The sequence below is a fragment of the Adiantum capillus-veneris genome, chromosome 18 (genome assembly GCF_014529385.1).
Source record: "Adiantum capillus-veneris isolate H3 chromosome 18, ASM1452938v2, whole genome shotgun sequence".
Taxonomy (NCBI): Eukaryota; Viridiplantae; Streptophyta; class Polypodiopsida; order Polypodiales; family Pteridaceae; genus Adiantum; species Adiantum capillus-veneris.
Window position 1 is genome coordinate 61,290,057 of NC_140948.1, and position 16,042 is coordinate 61,306,098.

The following is a 16,042-nucleotide window of genomic DNA, read 5'->3' on the forward strand; positions in this document are numbered from 1 at the left end:
CCAATTTCTCTTCACACTCGTCACAGTCAAGTTTTCGCCATACCTTAGGTTTTTGCCATACCTTAGGTTTCCTTCAGCTGTGGACATTCCTATGATTATTTTCTCCTAGTCAATAATCGCTCTCATTAACTTATGCCTACATTTTTGTGTCCTTTCTTCTTTGGTGATGTAAAGTAATGATTATCATGTTGCTTCCAAAAATTTGAGCAATATCCAGCCTTAAGTCTTTATCAAACAAACAATTATCAACTTTTTCTCATTTTGGTTTAAAAAGGGAGGAGATCATTAGTTATGATAGAGCCTATGGGCCTTGAAGGTCTTGAGCTTAATCAAGTGATGTAAGTCTGCGACACTCAATAATGGAACTCGATGATCTGGCCGCAAGTGAGGATATTGTTAAATTTTCACAGATGCTAGCGGCGGGGAAAATATCCAAAATGGAGCTAGCCATGCCGATGGAGGTAGGCGGTGGCTTAGTCTTGAGACCGATGCATGATACAAAAGTGACATGGCCCAGCTCGCCAAAGGTTTCAACCATGAAAGAGGAAAAAACTGTCCCGACTAAAAAAGTTCCCTCTGAGGAAACAAGAGGGAAAATGGGCTCAGCGCAAGGGTTCAAATTCGAGGTAAAAACCCTCAAAGACGGGGTTCCTCAAGGTCCCATCTGTGCAAACGTAAATAAAATGTCAACTACATCTCCTATTTGCAGGCCAGGTATTTTGTTTGCTAGCATACTCAAGGGGCATAACTCTAAGGATTATGGAAAAGGCTCAGCAAAAGGGATGCCACGTGAAAGAGATATCAAAAACCTGTAGAATGCAAAAGCTAGACTTAAACAAGAGCTCATGGAAGTCAATAAAATGATTGAGTCTGACCCTTACAAAAATAGCTCATGCAGTGGGCTGGTAGAAGACGGGTTGGCAGATCGAGCCTTCTCTACTTTAAAAAAATCTTTGCCACAGCAGGTGGAGGTTGCGGAGGCTATTACTATAGCGATTCCACCAGCACTTATCAAAAAATAGCTAGCAAGGCAAGCTAAGGTAACGCTTGTATTTGGGTTCAGTGGAAGAATCCCCAACAGGTTTGAGATGATTCAATGGCTTCAGGGCCCTCAAATTCTTGGTCATGGAGGAGCAGTTGAAAGTACTTTTTACCTAGCTAAAGGTTTTTGTTCAGTGAGATTCAAAGAGGCCTCTACTATGGAAAAGATCCTTGACAAAGGGCCCCTAGTATCTAATAGGACTACGGTTTGTGTGGTGCCTTGGGAGTCAGTGTTTGACTCAGCTGAATCTCTACAAGAGTTTCATCCGGTCTGGGTTGAGTTTGTGGGCACTACCTAGCTAGCTGTGGGAAAATCTCAGGATTCTTGCTAGCCAACTAGGCACTCCCTTATTTATACCTAGCAAGAGAGGGTTTGGCAGAACCTCAATCAGGGTTTGTATAGGATGGGATGAGTCTAAAACGCCACCTTCGAGCATGGTTATCAATGTCGGAGCTGGGCTTGTTACTATTCCGCTAAACTCTGGTAAATACTTTGGGGCATGTTTTAAATGCAACAACTTTGGACACTTCGCCAAGGATTTCCCCTTGAAGTCTAATGAACTGCAACTTCGGCAGCACATGCCCCCAATAAAATGGAATCCCCAATGGAAGGGCTGGAGAAGCAAAGAGACAGTAACGAAGGGATAAGTGTAGGGAAGGATAAAGGAGATATGGTATATGAGAAAATGGATATTAAGATGCAGGAAAAGATTGTGGAGGAATCGATTCCCATACAACGAGCTTCCGAAGGTTTAGAAAATAATAATAGGATCATTACTCCCGCTACTATCCCCAAATTTATGACAGTGACAACGGCGACGAGTGCACAAATCCTTGGTCTGAAAAGATCCAAAAGAGTGAAGGCAGTGGCAAGAGACTCCAAAGTGCTTCAAGTCGTGAGAACACTTGAGGTGGAAGGATCTCATTCATCCTCCACACCTTTGAAAGGAGGGGGGTTCATTGTCCCTCTGCACAATCCATTTGTAGCACTGCAAGAAAAGAAATCCCCTGACTTGGAACCCGCGGATTCTCTCGAGAACAAGGAGAAGGGGGGGGGGGGGGGGGGGGGATGATGATTCGGATGCTGAAGAATTCGTTCCTCTATCCCAATGAGCCCCTCGTTAATGATGGAGTCTCTCACTATCCAATCTTGGAACGTAAAGGGGTTGAAAACCCGTAAGAAGAGTACCCTATTCTCGGAGGAAATAAAAAAGGAGAAGACAGTAAATTGCTGGGCCATCCAGAACACCACCTAGATGCCCATAGCAAGAGAAAGCAGGTGCTAGGAAATAAACTTGTATTCTATGGAGAAGGAAGTAACGACTTCAATGGCGTCCTCAGCATTGCGGATAGAGAATTGGAGCCGAAGTTGGTTCTTAACCACCCATCCGACAGAATCCTAGGGATTAGAATCAGATGGGAAGGGAATCCCTTCACCATTGTGAATGTGTACGGCCCTTGCAATGCAAAGGAAAGAGCTAAACTATGAATGCATCTTGGAGATACTCCTATTGAAGGGGAGTGGTTGTTGGTTGGTGACTTTAATATGGTAGAAAAGAGCAGGGATAGAACCGGCATTGATGGAGATGAAGGTAGTCCCAACAAAAAGCCTTTTGGATCACATTCCTCTGCATAAACATTTTAAGAAGAATAAAGAGGAGGAGAAGACCCCAAGAGGTGAGAAAAACTGTTAGTAACAGGGGCACACCCATTCAAAGACCCTCTTTTCAGGAATCTAACCAAGAAAGCACTGGGTAAGTTCAAAAAAGATGTCACCCTCAACAAACATAATGCGTGGGACCTCTTTTACCCACCGGCTTGAAGGGACTTCCAACGAAACATCATTCAAGGAAAGAGGCCAAGGATCCCAAGGATCATTTAGAATGAATGTACCAAGAGGCAGAGGCCTCGAAGCTGAAAGAGGCGAAAGAAACGGCCAAGAAAGCTAAGGAAGCAACAACTCAAGAGCAACACCAGGCATCTCCCCTACCCACCTCACTACCGCTGGAACAACAGAACCAGCCCATGCCCACTCCACCATCATCACTGCAAGGCCAAGAGACCACTGAAGAGGCCGATACTAACAAGGAAAACGAGTCTGATTTCACCCACCAAATGGAAGATACACAACAAACTCACCACGTCTAGCAACATGAAGAAAAGGAAGTTGAAGCAGCACCAGAGCAGACAACCGAGGATACTCACAAGGAGGCGGTTGAAATTGATAAAGAGCAAGATACTCAAAAAGAGCAGACCACTACACATGAGGAAGAAACCAGGACTGAGAAGGCAGAAAGGCCTGCAACCAAAGAAATTGTAAGGGTTGAGACTACATAGGTTGTTTCCACTCAACCAAAAACTACCGAGGTTTCAAAACCTCAGGATGGCAAAGGAAAAAAAACCATCTCTATAGAAACACTAGCAATAACAACACAGCAAGACGGGACACAAGAGGCTGTCGGTACATATCAACTTGCAAGACAGTAGGAGTGGCAGTCCAATGATGAAGTCATTCTAGAAGTGAACGAGTATGCAAGGCATATGCAAATCATGACGGAGAAACTCCGCTCAGTAGCCTTTAACCGTAGTACTAAATCCAAAGAATTAGAAATGGTCATTGATGCTCTTCAAGGCGAGCTTGACAACCGAATGGCTACTATCACTGATCTCCAAAGGCAACTACAAGAGCTAAATACTGAAGTCGAACGATATCAGAATTCCAGGGATAGACAACAGAAGGAAATGGAAGATTTGGGTGACCTCCTGACAAAGTTATCTGATGCCTGTAAAGTGAAAGATGGGCAGTTGACAATGGTGACAAATGAACTTCTTACCACCTCTCTATCCGCTCAAAAGATTCAAGTACAATTAGATGTAGCAAACGCATCTTTGCAGTATTCGAAACAAAGAATTAATGATCATGCCACTTTCTTGCGGCAATTAAGAGAGAATCCAGCCATGGCCTCGATCAAGGGAATAGATGAGGTGTATAAAGCACTTGAAAAGAAAAACAAAGAATTAGAACTGGAGTTGAAGCTAGAGAAGTCACAACACAGAGACCTAGTGCTCATGCGGGTCCAAAGAGAGGAGGAATTCCTTAACACTAGGTTGGTAATGGGACACTTTTATGTCTTGGGACACTTTTATGTCCTGTTAAGTGACCATTCTCCTTGAATTATGTCAAGAGTTTCAAAATGGATTTTGAGGTGCTATCTATCTAGAAAGTTGTCTCATGAGCTGAAAAAAACTCGACATTTTTTTGGAATATCAATTCCATCTTTAACCTTGTCCTTGCACAACATTTCACAAACTAAACTGTGTGAAAAAACGGGTCCTGTTTTTGGCTTTTTTCAACTTTTTGCAACTATACCACTCTAGAATTCATGTTTGTGAGGTCTATAATGCTAGAGAACTATCTTTAGTAGTCCTCAACATGTCCTGATGCTTCTAGGGAGAAATAAATGTTAAAGTTGTAAGTTATGACCAAATTACAAAAATTGTCAAATCTTGTTTGTTAGCCAATTTTAGCTCTTCTATGATTTTTTTGGTGGCTTTCATGATATCCAAATGCAGTTTTGATTTTCTATGTCACACATTGTAACATAAAGCTAATATTCCTTGAGTTTTGGGGCACCTAATACCCTATTTTGCATAGTAGACAACGATGGTTGATTTTTTCAATTATAGAAGAAAATGAAACATTCTAGTATATCAAGTATATCTTTTTCAATATTGTTAGTTTCTTGTGACAAATACATGCATTTTGTAGGTAGTAACCATATCTAGTCATAAGGATCAAATTTGGCTAGATATTGAATAGTTTCTATGGGATTCTACAACTCATAATGTGGAACCCAGATTTTTCATGTTTGCTGTATTTAGAACTTCATCTTTGTCCCCAAGATTCCCCTTGGTAAGAGATGTAATATTCTTTTGACACGCTCCATGGCTCCTTATGAACCTAAATAAAAATAGGAAACTAAGAAAACATGCATATATTATTTGTATTGAGCGTGGATATAGAAACTTTGATGATAGGTTTGCACAATGGTAAAAATTCAACTTTTTTGTACCTATTTCTTTTGGAAAAACAAAAAATAGTGAGTGAGAAGCAATCATATGTTCTAGTCACCAACCCATTGAAGTTAACTAGGGAATTTATCTCAAGTCCTACAAAAATCCCTAATCTTATTTTTATGCAACAAAACGTAAGAAATGACTGTTTTGATGAAAATGTACTGGTCCATCAACTTTGGAGGCTTGGTGTGACCAAAAGATGAGAAATTTTACAAGTTTCTTATTTTTTACATGTGTAGTAGGCCTTGAACTATAACCTCATGAAAGGATTTTACAAAATGAGTGGATCTACTATGGTTTTGGAGGTTTTTTTCAAAACCCTGAAAGGACACTTTTATGTCCTGTTAGGTTACCAACCTAGTGTTAAAGAGATTACAAAATTGAAAAGAGTGAACCAACTCCTCAGAGATGGAAGGCCGGATATGCAGGAAGAGGCAGGCACTTCAGAGCCACCCCAAGTGGAAATTCCCTCGGTCTCATTTGCTGACTGGAGACACAGTCCACAGCAGAGCCGAGTGAAAGAGAAGATTTTCAAGTCCAAATCACAGAGGAAGACACAGTGCCGATGGTCCACCTGTCAAAGGCTGAAGAAGATGCACTGAAGGAGAAGATCGCCTTGGAGGTAGATGAGCAGTGGAAGGCAGCTATGGATTAGGAGTTGAGAGTTTTACACTCTATCAACGTCACACAGCTCACTACCAATCAAATCAATGCTCAATGGAACCAACAACTCACTCTCATCAAGGTTAATGAACTCTTACAGGTAAAGGAAAGATTATACAAGGATATGCAAGAAGATGGCATAGATCACGGCCACCCGAAGTGGAGGCTAAGCTGCCTGAACAAGAATCCAAGATATTTGATTCTGTTCACAAGAGCACCTGCGGCCATACAGAAAGATCCCACATTTTGTCCTGTACCGCGAGTAAGGACGTGGCAAGCACACGAAGCACTGCAGAAGAAGAGGCCAACATGGTTAAATTTTCCCAAGCTACTAGCTCTAGAGAGAGGCCAAGCAACAGAAGAATACATGGTGAAAACCCTAATGGGCGCCATGACATACTTCAAAAGTCTGCCAGATCTCTCCTGCTCAATGCTATACAAAATCTTCAGGATGCTACTTACTTGCATACAGGTCTTCAATGATCCTGAGTAGACAGGAGCCCCCTGGCTCTCATTTTTGGAAGGGAACAAAGGTCTTTGCTATGATTTAAGTGGGCAGCCCTCAGAGGAAGTTCTTTATGGATTTTATGTCCGATGCATGTTTCTGCCCTCGCACAATATGCTAGCTTTTGAGGAGGCATTTTACACTGGCTTCTTCACCTGGCAAACAAAGATATTTGCGCCGGTGATAAGGAACATCACGACAAGATTTGTAGGCTACTCGATAGTGGAACTCAAAAGCAAAGTCACCATGCAGTTTTTGCAAGTGCCAGACAAAGAACGCAAAATCAGATATGAAAAAGCACTGGAAGCACCGAAGGACCGCCTTACCCGCCCTCAACCCAAAGATTACTTTAGCCGATAAAGTTGTGTCAACAGATGACACAAGCAAGGAGGGGGGGAATGTTAGCAGCAAGCTAACACGGACACCATTTTTCGGAGTTCTCCTTGTAAAACAATTATTATTTTGATAAATCGAGAATATTGTAACTCCTGTTTTCTTGATAAACCTTGTAATTAATGAGCCGAGGCTACAAGCTTCCAGATTGTATCAGCCATTCAATTCCCAGCTTTGGTAGAACTCTAGATTATTACTTTTGACCAGCCAAAAACCTTGGCTAAGGTATAAAAACCAATTTTTGTAAGTTTTTTAGAAGTTTTTGGATAAGAAATACACAGCGTGAGCTAACAGCGCTCACTCCTCTTCTTCTCGCGCTTCCTACTCCCTCCCCGGTTGTCACATTGCGATTGCGTTCGTTGCATTGCAACCGTTGGTAAGAGCTCTACGCATTGACGTAAGCCATTCACAGTATTTCATAGCTTTTGGCATCGCTGATTCACGGCCTAATTTCATTATAATTATGAATTTACACTTTTAAATTAAAAACTAAGCATAGACGGGGTATTGGGGCATCATTGCTAAGCATTTAGATGCATTCTGGGTCGAAAACGACAAGGTCAAAAATCCACTGATGTTAATAATCGCGATTTTGAAACTTGACCTAAAGTGGGGTTTGAGACCATAGGCATGTGTGCTTAGGTCTTATAAACTTGTCCTAGAAGTTTCGTTACGTTTGGATGTCATTTGATGCTGTAATGTGTCACAGGAATGGAATAATAGAGATCGACAACAAAAGATAGAGAAAGAGATCTTTGTATTGATGAATTTTTGTAGAGTTTTGATACAACAGAGGAGTAGTTGAATATGGGCGCACTCCGTTGTACGGAGCTCGAATCTCCCGACCACCCCCGAGCTTCAGTCCGCTTGCATGCAGCGTCTCACTCGCACTCGCAATCTCACTCGCACTCGCACTCGCACTCACACTCGCACTCGCACTCGCAAAAGAGGAGATCTGAGAATGATCCCCAAACGTACCACCCATCATGCTTTTATCTTTCTTTTCCTCGAAAAGCATGCGACTTCTCAAAATAGCCGCTTTTTAAGTGTTCGATCGACTCGATTTTCGCACCAAGTATACCTGCAAGAGTAAGATAAGAACGTGATCGCTAAGCGATCCGTAAAGGTTAGATTTTTATCATGACACTTTACACAGATCCTGTTTCACACACTGATTTGTGCATCGCCTACAAAATAGTCAAAAGAACATACTCGTGCACCCAGTTCAACATGATAATAAAAGTAAAAAAACATAATTATATACCTTCATAATCTCAATTGCAATACTCTACCATGAAGAAACAATCCACTTCTTGGTTGATAGCAGGGAGAACTGTATGATGTTGTATGGCTGTCTGTCCCCGTGTATACTATACTGCTGCTGCCTTCTGTTTGTTTTCATAATAACTTTTACAAACAAACTCAGAACAAAGCAATCCACGTACTCAAAACGACGGGAATAGGTCTGGTCTACAAGGATACGTGGGCAGAATTGCAAAAACCGTCTTTATTTGGCTGAAAATGCAACTTTTAGGCCGTGACTCATAAAACCTGTATTTTTGGGTCTCCACTACTTTTTCAACTTATTTTAAGACTACCCATACATTTTAAGCTAAAACACATAAATATAAAACATTGATATTAATAAAAATCTCAATTTTACTATTCATAAACAGACTATCTGTTATTCATTAATCTTTATCAAATACCTCTTTAGTGTATTATTTAGAAAAAGAATATATTTTCTCTCTCAATATCTCAAACTCATTCATATAAGCTCTATTGAATAGACTATTTAGCAATCTTTCAAATCGTGCTAACAAAAGATATGTTCTACTACATTCTTTTTGACTTTAAAAACTTCAAAAATTAGTCCTATTACATAACGGATGTGATTTGCTTGCCAATGAGCGATTGGCTTTTGGTGATTTCAGTCACTTGAGTGTAGCTTGAGTTAGATGCGAGTTGTTAGTTGTTTTTTGAGAGATTGACAATCTCTTGTAGCCTCTATGCACTAGTCGAGTCAGCTTCGTCCCATGGTTTGACAAATTAATCGTGGTTCTCGCTAATACTGTAATAAGATAGGATGGTGAGGTTAGACATGCGTCCCAGAGAGAGAGAGAGAGAGAGAGAGAGAGAGAGAGAGAGAAGAGAGAGAGAGAGAGAGAGAGAGAGAGAGAGAGGGAGAGCATTTAAGGTGGCACCTTTATACATATAGCTAAGAAATTTCTTCCATATAGCCACCGTTGAAGGCGGCGCCGTTGTACTAGTTTGAATAAATTGTAGAAGTTGTTAGTAGGTATCACCATTTGAAAACAATAAAATGAAAAGGAAGTCAAGAGCCTCTTAAATGAACTGATCCAATAATAAATTTCAATGCTTCACGAAGTTCAAATGCCATCCAAAAAGTAACAAATATATATATATATATATATGTCTAGCTCTCGACTTCGTTAAGGCTTGTTTTAGAAAGTCAAAAAATAGCATTTGCATAATTTTGTGAATGTGTTAGGAGACTAGCTAGTGTATTATTTGTAAATTCTTTGCAATGTCGAATTCAACCAGCTTTGTTACATATAATATTATTGATTGATTGGTTGGTGGGTTGAGAGAGAGAGAGAGAGAGAGAGAGAGAGAGAGAAAGAGATATTCTAATTGGGTATCTACTATGAATGTCAAGACCATATTTATCAAGCGAGGAGTGACTTAACCTATTGACTAGTATGATGGGTTAAGGCCTCAAGAAAGTGGCTAAGATTAGCCTGTGAGATGAACCCTCATCATAGAGTACTCCCTCCCTCAGAATACTTTGAAGCTGGAGAGACTTCTCCTTCAAAGCCTCACCATCAATACCCAACAACTTCACAATCACTCTCTCTACCTCCTCTCTCTTTACAAGGAGGGTGCCCTTCTTTATGATCTCCCTCTTGAAGCTGAGCGCCACTTGGCAAACATCCAATATGTATTTCGCATTCATCTGTTGTTTTGAGAACCCGCTAGGCCAAGCAAGCATCGGAACACCGCCACTTGTCCCTTCGAGGATGGAGTTCCATCCGCAGTGCGTGAGCAATGTGGTGACACTCCAATGCGATAGCACTAGTACTTGAAGAGCTCATGACACAACCAATCGTCTATGCCTAGTTCTCTCTTTGAATCCTTCTAGATTTGCAAGGGTTGCTCCATCCACATCCACTCAAAAACCCCATAAGAATGGATGTCCACTCGCCTCCACTTCGGCGGCCACTTCTTCCACCTACAACAAAGTCATGGTAGACAGCATCATCATCATCTTTATGAGGCTAAGAGACATCATCATTACCATCATCAACTTCTTTGTAGAATACAACATCATCATCAATGCCAGCATGCAAATTTACATGTTCTCCTGCCAAGTGAACTATGTTGCCGACTGATATGTACGACACAGATGATCCTCCTGCTTGTCTAACCACTCTTTGCAACCCATACCCTTGGTCCAGAGGCTCATCCCCATCATCGGTGCTATATGCATCTGCCCAAAGAAGAATGCTAGTGGAAGCAACGATCCCACTGGCTAGAACTTTGCACCCATGCACTCTTGAAATGCATGCACGGCCTCTGTGTCGAGCTCATATGTAGTGTTCCCAAGGTGCCATTTTGCACGTTGTCACACGGCCGAGCTGAATCTCCGAAGAGACCATTGGAAAAAGAATTTGGTCGGTGATCCGATGGCAGAGTGGAAGAAAGGCAGCAGCTCACACGCTTTCAATGGCACAAGAACTTCATTACACGTTCCCAAATGAAAAAAATGTTTTTTTTTCCATATAAATTACCACGTTTAAGAGGGAAAAAACATCCAAATTTTCTTTTCCATTTAGGAAAGCTACTAGTAAAATACACCCATGTTAGAAAATGTTATGGATTTTTTCCCCATGTAATTAATTAGGAAAAAAAAAAGAATGAAAAAAGAATGGTTTTCTACTTGAAAATTATGTTGCCATGTGGTGAAATATTTTCTCAAGCTAGAAAAATATATTTCCTAACTTGGATTTTTTCTTATCATATGGTAAGACGTTTTTCCTTGTTGGAACCTTTTGAGCCACGACATGGAAAAAACATTTGATATTGAAAACACATTGTTTCTTTTTGAAAAACCCTTTTCTTATGTAGGAAAGTTTTAACACATCAACGGACAAATCATTCCTTAAACAACAACCTAAATCTCACATTGGCATTCTAAAACAAAATGAGAACAAATTACATCACCGCTTCTACTTTTACTATTAATTAGTATCCCCCGCCCTCCCCCGCCCTCCCTCCCTCTCTCTCTCTCTCTCTCTCTCTTTGCATCATTGTGTAGTCGGAGCCAAGGGGAACACTACCAATTGAATCAACTTCCGCCATGTTTTGGAGGGGGGAGGGATCTCTCCCCCTTTTATAATAGTATAGATGAGTCAATTCTTGAATAGTTACCTTTGACATCTTATTCTATTCTCTCTCTCTCTATATATATATTCACACACACACACAGAGACATAGATATATATATATATATTGAAAAGAAAGCCTTTGATCCATGTTACGGAATCTAAAACCTTCCTTCATCCGCCTCCCCTTCCTTGGATTTCCAACATCCACACCGGATCACTTACAATGAGCTTGCCAATGCCACTAATCAGTAGACAACATCCCCTCCTTGAGATACGGGTGCTTGCTGTGGCAAGCTGCATCTTGAACTTTTCTAGAAGTTGTCTTGGATTGTGGGGATACCCTTGAACTACGAGAGCGGTGCACTAACTCTACCCTAAAGCTCTTGGAGCCATCATGGAGCTATGGGTTACGGGCACAATAGGATTCATGCACACATTTCCACCTCATGAGCCATGGCTTGCTGCACTTTGAAAGTGCGGAATTAAGGGGGTACTTAAACCCCACCCCACTTCCTTCCATGTAATTTTTCCCATGGTCGCTACTTTTCTCTCACTGACTCATTGACCTCAAAACTTAACATCATCGGTTGTGCACCATCACTACCCCATCTACTGTGCTTCCTTAGCAAGCATATCTTATTTTCGTCTTACTCCCATCCATGCTCCCCTTTTATCTCATGCCATCTCTCTCTCTCTCTCTCTCTCTCTCTCTCTCTCTCTCTCTCTCTCTCTCTCTCACCACTTGCAGCATCTCGAGAAAGAGGGTTCAAATCCCCTCACCTGCAGTAGCAGCGAATGATCATGCATGGCGCATTAGTATAATGCAGAGTAGCTAGTATGGACATGCTCTTGGCGGCCTACTATGATGGTCTCTTGAGGAGAGCACTAGGCGGGATGAGTGGGGAAGCTATTGCACAAAGCATGGACGTAGTGGTGTAGCTGGTGGCTTTCCTCAGGGATCATGACTCTTTTGCAGCATTCTACAAAAGAACATTGGCTTGCAGGCTTCTGTTTGACACGTGTACGATCGGTCATGAGAACGCTTTCCTCACATGTATAGAGATCACCAAGCTAACAATAAATGGATGAGATGAAGAAGCAATGGTGCAGAAGTCTAAGGCATGAGCAATAAAATTGACCAACCAAATGGAGAAGCAAAATCTAAGAAAAAAGTCGGATGTATGCACAATTGCAGAGAAGGTGATCATGATGGTCATGGTGATAGGATCATGGTCGAAGAGAGGATGAGGCCAGGAAGAGGAGAAAGACCCTAAGAAAGAAATGGGGATGAAGAGATCAGGGATATTGAGAGTCTTGTCATTGTCTTTGACTCTATGGATTGTTGCTTCATGTTGAGTCGGATGGGACGGGCACATAGCCTTGCAGTTTCATTGCTCCAAATAAACTTTTTATTACACACGAAAGAATTTTGATGCATGTTATCTATTTTTGAAGGTTTTCACACTAAAATTCTATATTTATTGTAGGTTTTTAAAGCTTGAAAGTTCAACATTTGAAGATAAATTTAAAATTTTGTATGTGAGTTGCACTAAATCAAGTCTTTTTTGAGCACTGAACTAGATGACCACATGACAATGACCACTAGGTTTGCTCATGCACTTAACAAAGGAAAATCGTGAAAAAGGCATGTTGTTGCTAACACTAGCTTGAGCTAGGGAGAGGCTTGTGAGTAGCAAGGAGGGGTAGACAATGCTCCCTACAAATTGGACCCATGTGTTGGAGCTTAAGTTATTAGTGTTTGAACTTGTGGGTCGGAGTTCAATGTACATGCATCTGCCAAGGAACCAATGCGACATATCTAAAACACCATGGATGGAGGCACCAATCTATTGTGTTGGTTGTATTATGCATAGGATGTGTTTCAAACTTCATTGTCTAAGAAAGTTTGGCCGTGATCGATTTTGTATGAGGCAGTGGTGTTGAAGATGGCATTCTTCTAAGGTAAAAGGTTGGGGGTAGCATAACCGAGGTGTATCTAGTAATCCAAGGACTTCTGATGGGGTGTTCATGGTAGCTTCTTCATCAACTTATTCTCAAAATTTATGCCCACTATGAGCTACAAAGAGGGTGGTAAAGTTTATAGCATCAACTCAATACTTAAAATGGTTTTAGGTATTTATTTTACCTATTTGTCAAATCTTGGATAGGGCAATTTGCTAAGTTGAGAATATAAGCACACCTGGGAAGACATATCAATTTCCTTGCCAAGGTTGGTTGGTTCAGAAAAGTATGTGTGTGTGGTGCTTCTCTCCATGGTTCATTGTTTTCTCATTATCACCTTTAGTAATTCCACCTACACATTTTAAAAGCTACCTTTCAAATTGAGATTAGAAAGCAAGAAAGCCTTAAGAATGTGGAGGAATTTCGTATAAAAGCCTTTAAACATAGTTGATTTACCTCTGTATATTTACAATCGATCAGTAGGTTTTTCAATTATTTAGACAAAAGTTCTTTCAAGCAATGTTTTGCTCCATTTCTCTTTAAAACTCATCTCCATTCTACTCCTTTACTGTGGCCACACGAGTGGAATGTCCTCCATGTGTGTGAGGCCTTTGAGGATGCGTAGAGCTTCTTGCATTAGTCATGTTGGGAAAATCCTGCAATCTAGGTGCTTCGAGAGTCGACACTGCAAATAGAAAGCTCATGAGTGACTTTCTATGCTTTTGTAAGGGCACCACATTTGGATTACATATCGACCAAATAATTTCCAATCAGTGTTAGAAAAAAACACGGGTAAAGTGTATTTAAACAAGCTAAATCAAAACATCCCGCTTTTATTTTGAGCTTGCCTTGAAGAAACTGGAGAATTTACACAAGTTTGAGTGTAAATACCGATAAAAGCTTCAAATTTTGACCTAAAAATCGGCAGGACTCAGATGATTGGCTTAGGGTGACCTTCGCCATCCGGTTGAGCCTTGCCGAGTAAAGGATTCGCCTTTTCGTAATAGTGCACTTTGAGGTATCTGATGTAACCTTCTGTCCTTCAAGACTGATTTGTATATTTCTTGGTGATATTATAATACAACCACTCACAATTGTGAGTTTTGCAAAAAAGAGGGCCACGAGCCGTCAAGGTCCAAGCATAAGTGTGATAGCATTTGTAGAAGGGGCTTTTCTTTCCATTTGGTTAATATAACCTAGAGCTTCCTTGCTACAACCATGCTGGGCATACCCAACAATTAAATCACCCTTGAATTGCAATCTCATCATAAATTCTCTCACCCATGTGAAGGTCTCTCTTCTTGTGCCATAGCCGTTGTTGAGCAAAAGAAAAAGTGGGACACCTGTATAGCTATATAGACCAAGAGCGTTAAAACATCAATCTCAGAGACACAAAAAGTATACCAAAACCACTCTTAGCAAATCCCAACCAAAAGGCCTATGCGCCCTTTGGAATTTACCAACACACGCCCACCCAAAGGACCGTAGCACATAGGAGAAAAAACATGTCAAAGCATGGATTTTTGACCAATGCATATGAATACAAGGGCCTTGTCTTTCACAATTGAACACCAAAAACCCAAAACTTCAACATCAATTCCACAATTCATAGATATAGGCCCTCCCAATTTGTCTGCACACAATTTGCCACTAGGCTGCCATAGCCATAACCCTGCAGAGAACTAGTTGTAAGTTGAAGAGCACAACTCCAATTGGGGCACTTTAAATCTTGAAAAAAATCTTGAAAAATTAATGGCGAGAAAGTTTAATATGACCAAAATTGAATCTACATGTCGCTACATGCAAAATTGATGCGAACAAAGAGTTGTCCTGACACGACTACACATAGAGAAGGCAAGGCGAGGCAAAAAAATTGCATCAAAAACCATCAAGGATGCAGTTTTGTTGAACTTTTTTTTTTTGGTACATGAGTTTTAGTTATATACAAGTCTCCCTTCAAAAAACTCACTCACGGACACTTACAATAGCCCACAGCTGGTGCTATGCTTGCCCTGCATGTATATGTGCTTGCTAAAGCAAGATAAAAAACCAAAAAAAAGATATCCACATGCCATTTTAACATCGGGTGTCATGTCCATATGTATAAATTTACAAAAAATAGGGTGTCAAAAATGCGTCCAACATAGTTTGCCACACCCTAACCTGCTAGATCATTCATGATCAGCAACACAAAAGAGATCGTGTAAACCGCAGGAGGGAGTCTTATTTTCATCTTCATACTTAGCCTCATGATAAAAAAGTTCCTCAAAATAAGGCTCATCCTCAATTACAGTCATCAACCTTGCAATATACTTCTTCAACCTGTAGCCATTCACACATGCTTTATGTGAGGTACTATCCAAGTCAGCAAGCTGATATGTGCCATTTGGAAACCTGTTTAAGACCAAGAAGGACCTTGCTACTTGATTTGAAACTTCTATTGAAAAGTTCTATCAAGCTTACTATTGTAATGAAGCACCATGTCACCCTTCTTGATGTCTTTGCCCTTCACCTTCTCATTTGCCTTTTCTTGATTGTTCTTCAAGACCTACTCATAATGCTCAAAAGCCAGCAACCTATCCATAACTATACACATTGCAAATATAGAAGACTCTCCTTGAATGCATCATTCGGCTGTTCTTCAAGCTTTAGCATCAACTGCAAAGCTGGTATCTCCACCTCATAAGAAGTAAAGCCTCTTTGCCAAAAACTAGATGGAAGGGAGAGAAACTAGTACCTCATTTCGGTAAGCCCATAGCTAAATCCCAAGTCCACATTGTTTCTTTTGATTTTTGTAAGCATCCTTATGAGTTGTGCATGAAACCTTTCATTCATTCCATTGCATTGGAGATAATATGGAGTAGTAAACCTGCGATGCACATGAAGCTTCTTACATAAATAATCCACCAGCTCTCCCCTGAAACCTGGGCCCTTGTCAAAAAGTAACTCCAATGGCATGCCAAATTTGCAAAAAATATCTTCATATATAAAT

At 40.8% G+C, this 16,042-nt stretch overlaps 1 pseudogene; it reads right to left on the bottom strand.

The window, feature by feature from the left end:
- Nucleotides 1–9,390: 9,390 nt before the first annotated feature.
- LOC147435752 (UDP-glycosyltransferase 85A1-like) lies at nt 9,391–11,062 on the bottom strand (annotated as a pseudogene).
- Nucleotides 11,063–16,042: the final 4,980 nt, after the last annotated feature.